Source organism: Melopsittacus undulatus, chromosome 7 (assembly GCF_012275295.1).
Source record: "Melopsittacus undulatus isolate bMelUnd1 chromosome 7, bMelUnd1.mat.Z, whole genome shotgun sequence".
Taxonomy (NCBI): Eukaryota; Metazoa; Chordata; class Aves; order Psittaciformes; family Psittaculidae; genus Melopsittacus; species Melopsittacus undulatus.
In genome coordinates this window covers 13,971,506-13,985,134 of record NC_047533.1, presented here as the reverse complement: position 1 = coordinate 13,985,134, position 13,629 = coordinate 13,971,506, and positions in this window count along the sequence as shown.

Here is a 13,629-nt window from a genome sequence, read left to right as displayed (position 1 = left end):
AATGTCTTGGAATTAGTAACTGTTTAAAGACAGAGCACAGGAGGTGGGAGGTAGTGAGTGGTACTTGCAGTACAGATGTCATAGGTGCACTGTTGTAGCAGTCCCTGCTTGGACCTCCTTAACATGCTCGCGAGTTACGTGGGAAAGGAGCTAGTCACTCAGGTGACAGCCTTCTAATGATACATGAAGCTATTCAGTGGCTTAAGGAGAAAAGGTCACTGAAGATCTGCAGAACTATCTTAAGAAACTGAATGACTAGGCAGTAAAATGTCAGATTGCATTTTGGATAGAGAAGCAATACACTGGAGAAGAACAACCTAACTTGAAATATAAAATTATGAGCTCCAAGATGACTAGTTCTGTGCAGGAGCAAAATCTCAGAATTACAATATATTTCTGTGCAAATCTCACTTCAGTGCTTAATAGAGTTCAGAAAAATGAGCTGTATCCTGGGATTTGAAAAGGAGCAGAGAACAAAGCATCCTTATGCAGCTGTGTAATTTCATTATCTGACCACATCTTGAAAGCTGTTAGTGGTTCTGGGTTCCCTCAGCTCAGGAAAGACAGAACAGGAGTGGGAAAGGTTCAATGAAAGGTAAAATCAAAGGTACTTTGCTCTTAACTTCCATGTAAGGAACAGCTAAGTAAGCTTCTGTCTGAAAAAACAAAGATGATATAACAAAGGGCTAAAAATCATGTGTGTACATTGTAATGTAAAGAGTTATGAGTGAGAGCTGTGTATGTGGGTCCCATGAAAGCCACCAGGGACAATTTGCACTTACTGATTTTTGTCAGCTACTCTGAAAAGGTGATTATGTGATGTTATGAAAATTCACTTTCCCAACTCTTATGTCAGTCAGTCTTTATAATATGAAAGCCTATTAACTTTGTTCATATGTATTGTTTCACATTATACACTGCAATGTAATGAGGTAATGGAATTTAACTGGAGGCTTTGATGTTGTTCATGCTCAACTAAAACAAACTAAAAGACAGCCCAGCCCTGGAAATAAGGCCTTTGTTTCTTGGAAGCAGAGATCTGTCCCCAAAGGATAGATACTCATGGAGAAGCCAGATAAAGACAGCATCTTTGAAACATCTTTGAAACCCTCACAGTGTTCTCTGGCATTGTAGATAAGTAACTCTTGCAAAACTTGACTCCAGGAACATCTGAATGAATAGGCAAGCAGCAAGAACACAAGCAGAAATACAGCTGCTTTGCAATTTTCACTATGATTAGTAACTGGTAGTGTGGGTCTTAGTAATTAGACAAATTATGTTGTACCTGAATGGTTGAAGGGTGTAAAAATCACATTCATGGTGATCCAGTTTGGCTGGGACATCTTGTGCTTGTGAATAAATATTTACCCTTATAATTCTGTACTTTGCTTCCTAACCTCTCTTGATCTGCTCCAGCCAGTTGCAAATTTTTGTATCAGTGAGCTACACTTAGCAGATTGTTTTCTTCAAAACCAGCAAAATTAGAAACATTCCTAAAATAAAAGATGATATTCTGAAACAAAAGTCATAAGTCAATAGTTTGCTAGTTATTTTTTCAGCTCATCTCTGTATCTGAAACAGTCCAAAGTGTGACAAATAGTCTTCATATCCCTAAAATGGAATCAGTTATCTGATACAAAGCACTTATAAAGCACTTTTACTGCTCTTTCTTAGATATGTGTAGCTATATGTCTAGCTAGCCTGCTCTGAAGTTAGAAAGGCCATTGCCCGTAACAAATGCAAATAGATTGTTCAGTGTTTAAATAAGGACAGACTAAACAATGTCATCCAGAAGAGGCTTTGGAAAGCTTGAGAGTAAATTTGCATCTTCCTCAGTGTTTTCCAGCTACATAAATTCAGTCCCTTCCCTGCTTTTTCTAAATTTGCCTTCAAAGCTACTCCATTTCCTTTCCTTGTGATGTGAATGCTTCCTGCAGAGATGAGTCAGACCCAATCAGATCAGGTAATAGCTCTTCTTTCTTACTTGGGCTTCATCCCTGAACCTATTTAGACTACCAGAGAGGGAGTAATTCTGCTGCACTTGCCACCTTATAACTCCTTTTGTGTTTGCAGTTTGCCAATCTATGTTAGTGACCTCTGAATTCCCAGGTCTTTTGCTCCTTCTCAGTTTGTCCTGTGACTCACCCTCCCTGCATGGCTAGTTAGTCAACTGCTGAGGACCTAAAGGAAAGGTCCTCACTAAGTGATAAGAGTTGTTACCCAAGTAGGAGATGCTGATAGTAATGCTACTAATTTGCAAATAGAAGCAGCATCCAAGCAAGTAGCCTATTTTACTTCACAGTGGGTCTTAGTTTCCACAGCAAAAGCACGATGCCCTCCCTGCATCCTTTTGCTATCCACTGTGAGTCTAGTTCTGTCATGCACTGTGGAACACCCACATGCCAAGAATTCACGACGATTATTCTGCTACTGCTGGTCCCGTTGTCAGCCTGAATTTCTTGTCACCCTCTAACAATATAACATGAAAAGCTGATAATCACTTGTATAGCCATAAGAGCCACAAGTAGACAGTTGCTGCTGTAGACCTTCAGCTTTGCAGCTCAACTGCAAAACTATGAAATAGCTGTGTTTGGACAAGCCTCAGGAGGAAAGAGAATAAAGAGGGTAAATTGGCTACAAGTTTAACCAGGTGCACTAAGAGTTTTTCTTGGAACAGCTTTGTTTACCAAATTCACAGTCTCTCCCAAGGAAGTAAGAAAGTAATGTACTTGAAAACCCAAGAAAGCCAGCAGTGATAACCCATGTTGAAAATAAGAAAGGACTCTTTTTTGAGACATACAGAATTTCTCTCTTAGCCACTGCAGTAACATACCAGCTTCTCCTACCCCACTTCAGGACATGCTATCATAGCAGTAATCAGGTAGATATGTTTATTCACTATAGGCTGCAAAAATGCAATAGCAGAGTCTATTGAACTCTGAGAATGGAGTAGAAAGAGCTTCTTTTGGGCATATATTATGTGAATGCACTTTGTAGATCTGAGTTATGTTGAGTGGAACATTTTGGTTTCCAGGGTGAAAATATACTACTTTGAAAGCATTCATAGCACTTAGAAAAGAAAAATGCACTGTTTGTTTTCTGAAATGTGCAAGCACAAATTGCATACAATGGCAATACGCAGGATTTAAAATAGTAGCAAAAGAAGTTTCAATTCTGAAAGCTTCCCAGCCCTCATAGTGCAGGCTTGGACTCAGACTGAAGGAGGAGCCAGCTTAACTCTGGCTTTGTATTTCTGCAGGTTATCTTAATACTGCAAGATTCGTTCCCACTTCATGTGGCTAAGCAAAGTGCATACATTATATGATGCATTCTAGAGGTTTCTTTAAATACGGGTTGCTGCTAATTACCAGCGTGCTCCCTCCTGCTATTTTGTGTGATTGGAGGGCGTTAGGACTATTAAAAAGAGTCAAGAGGGTAATTTTACATTATGATGTTAATTTCTGCATCTGTATTTTTAAAAGCGTTACATGGTTATAGGGAGCTCGGATTTTGCAGGCACACAACTACTGGTTATCTATTGCTCTCTAGTGGCCAAGGTGCAGCCCTGCTGCTGTACTCTCTCAAGATTGCCTTCCTGTTTTGTTATCTGGAGTGTAGTTCTGTCATATTATAAAATCCTCTGCAGTCACCCTCGGTTTAAGGAAATTTAAACTTCTAGCCTTGGGGGAGAAAAAAAATCAAGTCTCTTGCATTTTTCTATCTTCTCTTGCCCCAACATTTCCACCCACGTCCCTATTTGTCTGTGCCCTCACCAGCTCATAGATAGCAACTCTTTTCTCCATGCCAAAATGTACACAAAACCTCACTCCCCTGTTCCTGAGCTACATGGCAGTGCCTAGTTCTGCCTGTCATCAAGCAAAACGTGTTTCGATGGGCTACTAGCAAGCAAGGCAGAACAGCTACTAGTTGGGTTAACGGAGTCGTTGAGTTGTTTCATTTGGGAAACAGATATAAGCATGAAGGTGAAGGCTCTAGGCTGTGTGATCACATAAACCCTGTTCCCCTAGGAAATCAGGTTAGCAGATGAAAGTTAAGATCAAGGGAAAGAAGCTAACTGAGATTATGGGCAACACAGAGGCCGGTGTGAGGTTCTGAACTACAGGAGATGGGAAGCTTCTGCAACAGCTTTTCAACAGGCACACTGTGAGCAATCATTACTTTGTGGGTGAATTCGGCACTTCTGTGAAGGGCAGCACACAGTGATTACCTGCGAGAAAGAGACCGAAGTTAAGCCAGAGCCTCCTCCAGCTCCGTGTTCCCTGGTCATGGTTAGGCTGAGAAAAGCCCCACGGACCACCACTGTCAGCTGGCACATCTCCAGCGGCAACCCCTTGGAAACCAGTGGGCAGTGGTGGAGAGCTCAGTGCACCCCATAATTTCCTGATGGAGAACAGGGATGAAATATGAAGTGAGAGAAAGAAAAATTAAAATTAAATTAAAAACACACACAGTTACAAGTGACCAGTTCTCTCTCACCACTAATTTTTATGGCTTGTAGCTATCCCTTAACATTTGAAGATACCTAAGAACAGAAAAACAGTCTTAGTTAAGCAACAAAATGTGTTTATGGTAAAGATACATCCTGAAAACAAATACAGTAAGAGAAATCTGAAACAGTCTTGCATTTTACACAGAAATCAGAAAAGCAGTGCTTAGCCAGGTATCATTAACATGTCTTAATACTCTTTTCAGGCTTTTTATATACAGTCTGGAAGTTCACTAAAACATCCATAATAATAGTATGAATACTCTGCCAGATATTTGTTTCATTTCTATATATATAGACATGCAGTAACACAATCCATTACTACTGTATGGTTCTATAATCTGGTGAAAATAAACCTTGCAGTATTCCTGTTTGAACATCCCTGAACACCCAGTGCTTTCCTAGGAACTACTGCCATCAGCACTGGCCCCTCAGGCTTAATTCTGTTTCAGATTCTCTCAAAGAGTGTTCATACAAGGAAAAATATACCTACCTGGGAGAAATAGGAGAGGCTGACCACACAATGAGCAAAAAGGAGGAAAAACCAGTGTGTGTGTTCTCTTACCTGTAGTAGTGATAGCTTCTGTGTGATAACAAAATTACATATCTTTGGTGAAAGCAGATTTGCCTCACACAGTAGGGGCCTCATTTCCACAACTTACTAAATTTCAAAGGTGCCTCGACTTCTTTTTTAAGTATTGTAACTATTATAAGAGCAGATACTTGGCCATTCTGTGAAGTTTCTGTTTTGTCATCTATGAGGAAATTAAAAACAGGTCATCCCTGTTAAATCTATACATATGCAAACCCTGCTAAAGCAATCAAGGTCTTAAATGACATTGTTTTATTTTAAAATATTTGCCTTGTGACTTTTTATAAAAAGGTCCTAGTTTGATATTAAACAAAATATTGAAGAGTAATGTAAATCCAGAAGAAGACTGCACAATGTGTGCCTTTTTCTTTAGAATAAATGAAGAAGGGCCAAAGACGAATTTCGGGACAATTTTTGTTTTTCTCCAATAGCTCAGACGTTTAGGTCATTGCTGTTGCTCGTGGTTTATTTTTGTATCTATGGGGTTTAATTCCTGAAGAAATAAAGGTGATGAATTAATAGAAAGAAATGGTTTTAGTTATTCTTAGGATTCTAGAATTAGTAAATACATGTTTCAGTCAAGCCTGAGAACTGCATTTTCTTTCTCCTCCTCAACATCCCAAAACACTGGAGCTGCTGTGTCATCATAGAGCACTGAGAATGGCATGAGACATGGCTGTGCTGTATGAAATATAAACCCTTCAATACAGCTCCGAGACACCATGTGATATCAAAATTGCCTCATTCTGGATCAAAATCACATTTAAGTGGCATCTTTTAATTTCTTATCTTAGAAAGGCATGAGAAGATTAAAAGTTTATAGTTTCTAGCTTAAATTTTTCCTGAACCTATAGATTGCTGGAAAGTATCTCAAGCATCTGATAGTTAAGGATCCCAGCGTTGCACCCATATGGTTTAAGAGAAAGGAGTGTAGTTTTCAGGACAGTTTTGTTCAAGCTTGCTACTGTAGAACTGGTTCATCATTTGATGCAAAAGAGCCTGTGTCGTAGACAATGCTGCAGTCACAGATTTTCCGTACTTGAGACCCATGGGATTTTAAAGTTTCCTGCTGCTATGACAACTTTGGCAATAAATTTGTGTTAAATACCGTTTTGATGAGTCACAAATGTTTATTAAACTCTTTGTGGTGAACTACTGTCTCCACTCAAAGAGTCTCATTGCTCTTTTATAGTGATGTCTTAAGGGGAGTGAGTGTGCTGTGTGGTACTTAGTTGCTGTCTGGGGTTAAAACATGGCACATAATCATTTACTCACTCCAATCTAATATTAAGGAACAAAAAAAAATAATGTTTCGGATTTGTGCAGTCACAAAAGAAATCTTAGCAACTTCCTTGCTTTTCAGACATAGTTCCAAGTGTAGTGAGAGGAAACATTTCATCACATTACCAAACTGCTGCAAAATAAAGCATCAAAAATATTGGATATTCACAAATCTGAAATACAACTTGTTAAGTACCAAATATAACATACTGAATTCTGTATATTCCAAGTTATCTTCTCTACTGTTTATCAGAAAGTAGATCTGATAAACACTATCACTATCACTTTCTCCCTATGTACTACATCTATAGATGTTTTTATTTTAAATATGCCTGTAAGAGAAAGGTGGTAAACAATAAATTACTGAAGGCTAAAAAATAAACTTTTTTTTAGTGTAATCACTTTCATCCCCATGTACTTAATGTTGCTCTCTCCCCTTTGGAGCTTTAAATCTCCTTAGCTCTATAGATAAACCCCAAAATGCTAGACATAATTGGTGCTGTACAAGAGCTTGGATGAGTAATCAAGGGAATATCTTAGGCTTCAACATTTAGCTGCCTGAAGTCTAGTTTGGTGCCATCAGACATGTTTGAGAACTGATTTACCTCATTTATTTTGCAGCTTTTACATGCTGCATTGGAAGGAAATAGATTTGAGCAACTTATGATGGGGAGAAACCTAGATGTAAATGTATTCTGAGATTTTATTATTTTACATAACTCTAGTGTTGTAATCATCACTGAAAAAAATGTGCACAGTTCTCATTTTAAATAAAAGTCAGTTAATTGACTTTGAACAGATAGCACATGCAGCTAATCTTTTTTATACACCTAATGAGCTTATTTGGCTTTTTGAAGTCAATTTGATGTCTCAACAGGCGTCTTTAGTAATATTTTTAGTTGCAGTAAATAATTTCATAAAATAATGAGGTTGGAAACAGGGAAATCTTTAGTCAAATTAGAATTAGAAGAGTATAAAACATTTTTGGTATTTTTTGCAAGAAAAATATAGTCTTCCTTCCCATTCCTGGAAACCATTCAACATAAAGGGAACTAGCAACAGTAACATTCCAAGTGAGACATTCTTTATGCTGTTACTTTACTGTAGTGCATTTAAATCTTCATTCAATATTGCTGAAACATGGCTCTGAGTTAAAATTGTTTAAATTCATTGAGTCTTAAAGGGAACTGTTCTTCTGCATATGTTTAGACTTGTAATTTTAAGCAGCAGTTTTACTGTAGAAGCAAAGCACTAGTCTGTTGCCATGTTATTACCAAGAGTTTCTTGGAGTCCTGCCTAAAAAAAACCCTAAAACTGTAGAGCAGTTCAATAAACCTGGATTAATTTAAATTAATATTACTTTTTATATTAATATCCCAAAAAATGGTTTATTTGAGGTCCTTCAGTGCTTATAGATCTCAATGACCCCAAGACCCTATCTACCTATTTAGTTACCAACAGAACTTTAAAGCCCTTACCCAGCACACATAACTGACTTATTTAATAACACAAAATGCTATCTTGTTTGCTATACCTTTATTTCTTCAGAACTAAAATTAAGATGTGCAAATAGCTCCCCCTTTTACATTCTGTTACCCAATTTTACCAATATTAATTTATCTCATTTATATTCCTATTTTTTTAATGACAAAATCCTGTCAAGTCACTTCAGTTAGAAACATCATGAGGCCTGTATTCAATTCTGTATTTAAAAGTCAGTCATTAACTGATCAAAGCAAAATATGGAAGTATGATCTGTTCTTTTTATGCTCAGAAGTGGATTCCTTCATTGCTGTCATCTTTACTCCAAGATCTAAAGGCAGGATTCAGATCTGCTAAAGCTGATAGACGTCTTTCCATTAATTTTCAGTGGGCTTTGGTCAAGCTCCAGATAACCTAGGTAATTATGTCAATGAACAAGCTGAAACTCATTGAATCTGCTTGTTTGCAGAAGAGATGAAGCAGGTCAAAACTGTCATTTAATCTTTCTATACTAGATAGACCACTGATGAAACAGCACACTAGTAAAAGGGAGATTTTAAAGACGCAGACTTGAAACAACCTTCTGTACACGCATCACTTAGTTACCTTAGTTCTCTGATCTTAATTTCTCTTCATGCAACCTGCTTCAAACTGGACAGTTCAGAATTAACTTATGAATGCTGTTTCTGCTCCATCTTTGTTTTCAATTGATTTTGACATTGGCAAAATGGATGCATGCACATTATGTTGTGGAGTGCAGCGCACCTTTAAACTTGAAGGGAGTTTTAGCCCATCAGTAGGTTAAGGATATGGTTTAGTGCTAGACTTGGTAGTGTTAAGTTAGTGGTCAGACTTGATGACCATAAAGCTATTTTCCAGCCTAAATAAATCTATGATTCTGTGAATATTCTGAGTTATCCGAAAGCCTAAAAACTGTAAAATGGAAAAATATATTGGATTGATACTGCTGTATATTTCCACTGAAGTACTGCAAGTAGAGAAATGAGATACGGTCATAAAGAAATTTAAATCTATTCAAAAGCCTTTTTGATGCATCTTTTCTTCAGCATGAAATTGCACATACAATTTGAATCAGTCATACCATTGTTTCAGTGCACTCTTATCCACCACCACCAGGACAAGAAAAATTGCCTTTTTTTCCTCTCTTTGTCCTCTTCAAACATCACTTATTATATCTTCAAAATTGCTGATAGCCTCTTTCCCCAGAGAGGTTTCTTTAACTGTTTAGTACAATCAGCAAGAGTTAATGATGAATTTTGGTCAGAACAGAAGGCATTTGTTGTGAAAGAACACATGATAAATAAGGGAAACACATTTCCTGCAGCTTCCAGCTCTGTGGTGCTGACTGAACAGTTTTGTGCAACAAAAGAGCATCTCTATCCTGAAGGGAGTAAATGCACAGCATAGGTAACGGCAGGAGAATTAGTGACAATATGTAATGTTGTACGGGTCTATGAACTCTGAATTGCTTCATATATGGCTGAATCTCAAAAAAACATTGCAACATAACCAGCTGTAGTTTGCCACATGACAATATAAGTTTTATAAAAAACAATAATAAAAAAAAACAGGAAATACCATACCTAGTACATTCCACATGGCATATACATGCTACTGAAGGAAAAGTGGGTATTTGTAAAGGACTTCCAAGGAATGAGAAAAGCAAAGTGGGATCAAAATAGAGGATGACAGATCTAACTTAACAATAACAACAAAAAAAAAAGATTAATATTTCCTTGTGAGAAAAAGCATTAAGACATTTTATTTTTTTAGAAATAACTGCATATGGCCTAAGGTAGTCTGTCTTGTGTGATGAAAACCTTGTTGAATTAATACCTGTTTCTGGATAAAAAGAGGGGATATTAACCTTTTCTATTCAAATTAGGTATGGATTTGAAGCAGAATTTAAATTGAGTAGTAGCCTGGAAGCTTTGATTTGCATCAAATAATTGGATATGTACTTCCAACATGCAAAGCAGACAGCAGCTGAAAATGATCTGTAGCAAACTGAGATTTTCAAAATCATCACTGAATCACTGGTAACAAAGGCCAGGAGTACTGGGAACAAAACCAAGAGTGAGAAAAGTATTAAAGATCAGATGATTCACACAAGAAAGCTTCATATTTAAAATAATGGCCACTTTGCTCCAGCCATTCAGGGAAAAGGTCTTTTCATTGGAATTGAGAATTTTATTAAAATGTCAACTATGTGCTCATGTGCTTAGGTCAGACAAACAAACCGAATGCTAGAAATGACAAAGAAAGGAATAGAGAACAGAACAGAGAACAGTAATTTTTCCTCTGTGAAACCCATGTGTCTGTACCTTGGCTATTCTGGGATGTTATGACTCTCCCATCCCAGGGACTAGAATGGGTTCAAAGAAGGGCAAGGGGGGGTGGGTGATCAGGGTCTGGACCAGCCCTGTAAAGAACATGTGCTAGCATGAGAAAGGAACCCCTGAGGAGGGAATACAATAGAGGCCTCTACAGCCATTAGCAACACAGCAAATACATAAAGAACAATTGTTCTTACAATCCAAGAAACAGGGGTTTTATTTACAAATAAAGCAAGCAGGCAGCAGATGTAGAACAAACAATAGGAGGCGATCTTCCACACAGTGAGTAAATAAACTACAAAATTCCTAGTGATGGTACTGTTCATTATAAAAGTCTATATGAATTCAGTAAGCGACTGAGCAAATGCAAGCAGAAATATCCACAGAGGCCTAAGTAGAGGGAAATCACTCTCAGAAGCTATCACTAAATAATTACTGTTTTTTGTACTGTGCACTAGGCATCTGTTGTTGATTGCTTCAGGTTGCTGGGTTAGAAGGACCTTTGGCCCATCATGCCATTTTTATACACTTGGGCTGCTGCAGGTATGTGCTTGTGCCTTGAACAAATTTTATCTGTATTGTGCATCAGGTTGTTGCACCAGGTTGATGTACAATACAAGCGAACTTCCACCCTGTCAAAAAGAAAGGACAGGAACAACAGAGAGCAGTTACTAGGGATTAGTAAGCTATAATTAAATAGAAAGCTATTGATGGTGATTTTACCATCAAATACAGCAATAGGCATTTCTTACAGAAGAGCAGCTTTGTTACCACATGATCAGAAGCAGTAACTTAAGAAGTGAAATAACAAGACTGTAGCTTACAAGTCCAAGGGCATTTGGGATTCTTTAGTATGGTAAAATTTAAGTTACCCATTAAAATTTGGCTCAAATTTCATAAAATAGCATAATTAATTTATTAATTTTATATAATATGAATGCAATATCTATTTTTATATTATTCCTCCATAAACCAATTTTATAATCCACAAGAACTGACTCAAAGCTTGAGACACTTTGTAGACTTTGGGTGTTAAAAAGGTGGAAGCTTAGAGACAGAGATAAGAAGTTTATTAATTAAGGATAGGAATAAATACTAGAAGTGTTAAACTGAGAACTCAGTGAGAAAGTCTGTCCAATATAATGGTGAGAACAGTTAAGACAAACATCTCTGTCTTTTAAAGGTTCTCCAAGAAGGCTTTTAAAGACTGTAGTGATACTCTGATATTCCCAGACAGAAAACCTTGCTCTTCCTGTTTTACTGGGATTAAAGCATATCCTTCAGATGTTGCTATTCCTTTTTCTGTTTTCAATAATTGAATTCAACCCCCTTGGCTGAACTAGTTTATGGGAGGATTTCCTGTTCATATCGCCTGTCCGTGCTGCACAGCAGTCCCACACTGATTGCTTGTCCACATAATTACTCTCACTTAGCAAGGCTGTGGAGGCATAGATGGGAACTCCATATGTGGGCAGTATATTCAAAGGCTGATATAGCCTACTGACTGAACATTGGGCTCCTTCTAGCATCAACAGTCAGAGCTGGGGTTCTTCAGAAAGAGCTTCAGAAGGGAGTGAAACTCCAGTTTCACCACTTTGAATTTCTGGAGAGCTCTCTACACTGATGTTTGGGCAATGGGACGTATTATGCTAATATAGAGCTTTGGGAGGTTATTCCCCTTTAAAGATCTGGGACTGTGTGCTATAAGCCCATTGAATTTCACAATAGCATGGCAAAGACCCCTGAGAGTGCAGGTAGAAAATTACAGTGGACCCGGCTCCATGCTGGGGGATAAACACAAACCGCAGAAGGTCAGTGACTAAGCAGTGCAGGAATTCAGCCTTGGGAGCTGGGCAAAGCTGGTTTTAGGGTATCACAGAGAACAGAGATGTATCTAACCATGTCAAACATCCCATATGCAGTGAAAACACAAAGAAGATAACAGGGAAGTATAAATAGCTGTAGAGACACACAGTCTCTACAAGGGAGCAAAGGAAGAACAGAAATAAAGGAATGGCTCCAGCATCCTCTCTTTCAATTGCAGAGTAGTAATGTCTAAGTAATGTCACTGCTCAGCCACAGCAGGCACCTCCCTCACCTTAAGTACAGAAGGAACACATTCTGATTTGCCACAGCCCACATTTTGCTTCTGTGATCCAGCAGTTACATGTAAAGAGTTTTCTTTTATCAAATAATCAGGTTAAGTAAATAAGTATGTTGCAGAGCAATTTTTACACACAACTGTGATTTATTACCACAGTGATTGAACCCTCCAGCCAACTCCCTCCTGTTCATATACTGTGCATGATGTGCTGTGTTATGGAATACCCCTTTGGCTAGTTTGGGTTAGGTGTCCTGTCTCTGCTCCTTCCCAGGTTCTTGTGCCCCTTCTCACTGGCAAAGCGTGAGACGAAAAAGTCCTTGATGTAAGATAAGCACTACTTAGCCCCAACTAAAATATTCATGTGTTATCAACATTATTCTCATACTAAATCCAAAACACAACACTGTACCAGCTACTAGGAGGCAAATTAACTGTCCCAGCTAAAACCAAGACAACTGTCAAAATACCTGTTAGTGGAGGTAAACAAAAATGAACCAATGACTTCATAAATCTCAATAGCTTTTACACAGTGTTTAAGAAACTAACACTTGGACACACACAAAAAAAATCATTTCCAGAGTATATCATAGCATCATCGAATCATAGAATCACAGAACAGTTAGGGTTGGAAAGGATCTTAAGATCATCTAGTTCCAATCCCCCTGCCGTGGGCAGGGACACCTCACACTAACCCATGTCACCCAAGGCTCTGTCCAACCTGGCCTTGAACACCACCAGGGATGGAGCATTCACAACTTCCCTGAGCAACCCGTTCCAGTGCCTCACAATCTTTACAGTAAAGAATTTCTTCTTTATAGCCAATCTAAACTTTCCCTGTTTAAGTTTTAACCCGTTACCCCTTGTCCTATCACTACAGTCCCTAATGAATAGTGATAATGAATATAACTCTATTCTACCTATCAATGTACAATAGTCATCAATGAATCACTGCTAAGCTGTGAAACTGTCGCTGTATCCTTCATTAGTAAAATATGCAATAGTGTATCCCATCACTGAACAGACTGGATTTTGTTGCCTGCCTAAAAGACTTCTTATGTATCATGATATAGTCTTCCTGATGAAGTAAAGGGAACCTTATTTCTTCCTGTAGGACTATTCTGACAGTAGAGCAAAGTATTCAGATGAATACTTGAGCCATGGCTCTCTTTGAGAGTTCTAGTAGCCAAGCTCCCAGAAATTTCCTGCACTCTGTCCTTTGCAGCACCCATCATTATTTCCCTAATTATTTTCTTAAGGTTGTTTCTGACATTAAGGCTGATGTACACCTAGAAGCTTGCTTCATATT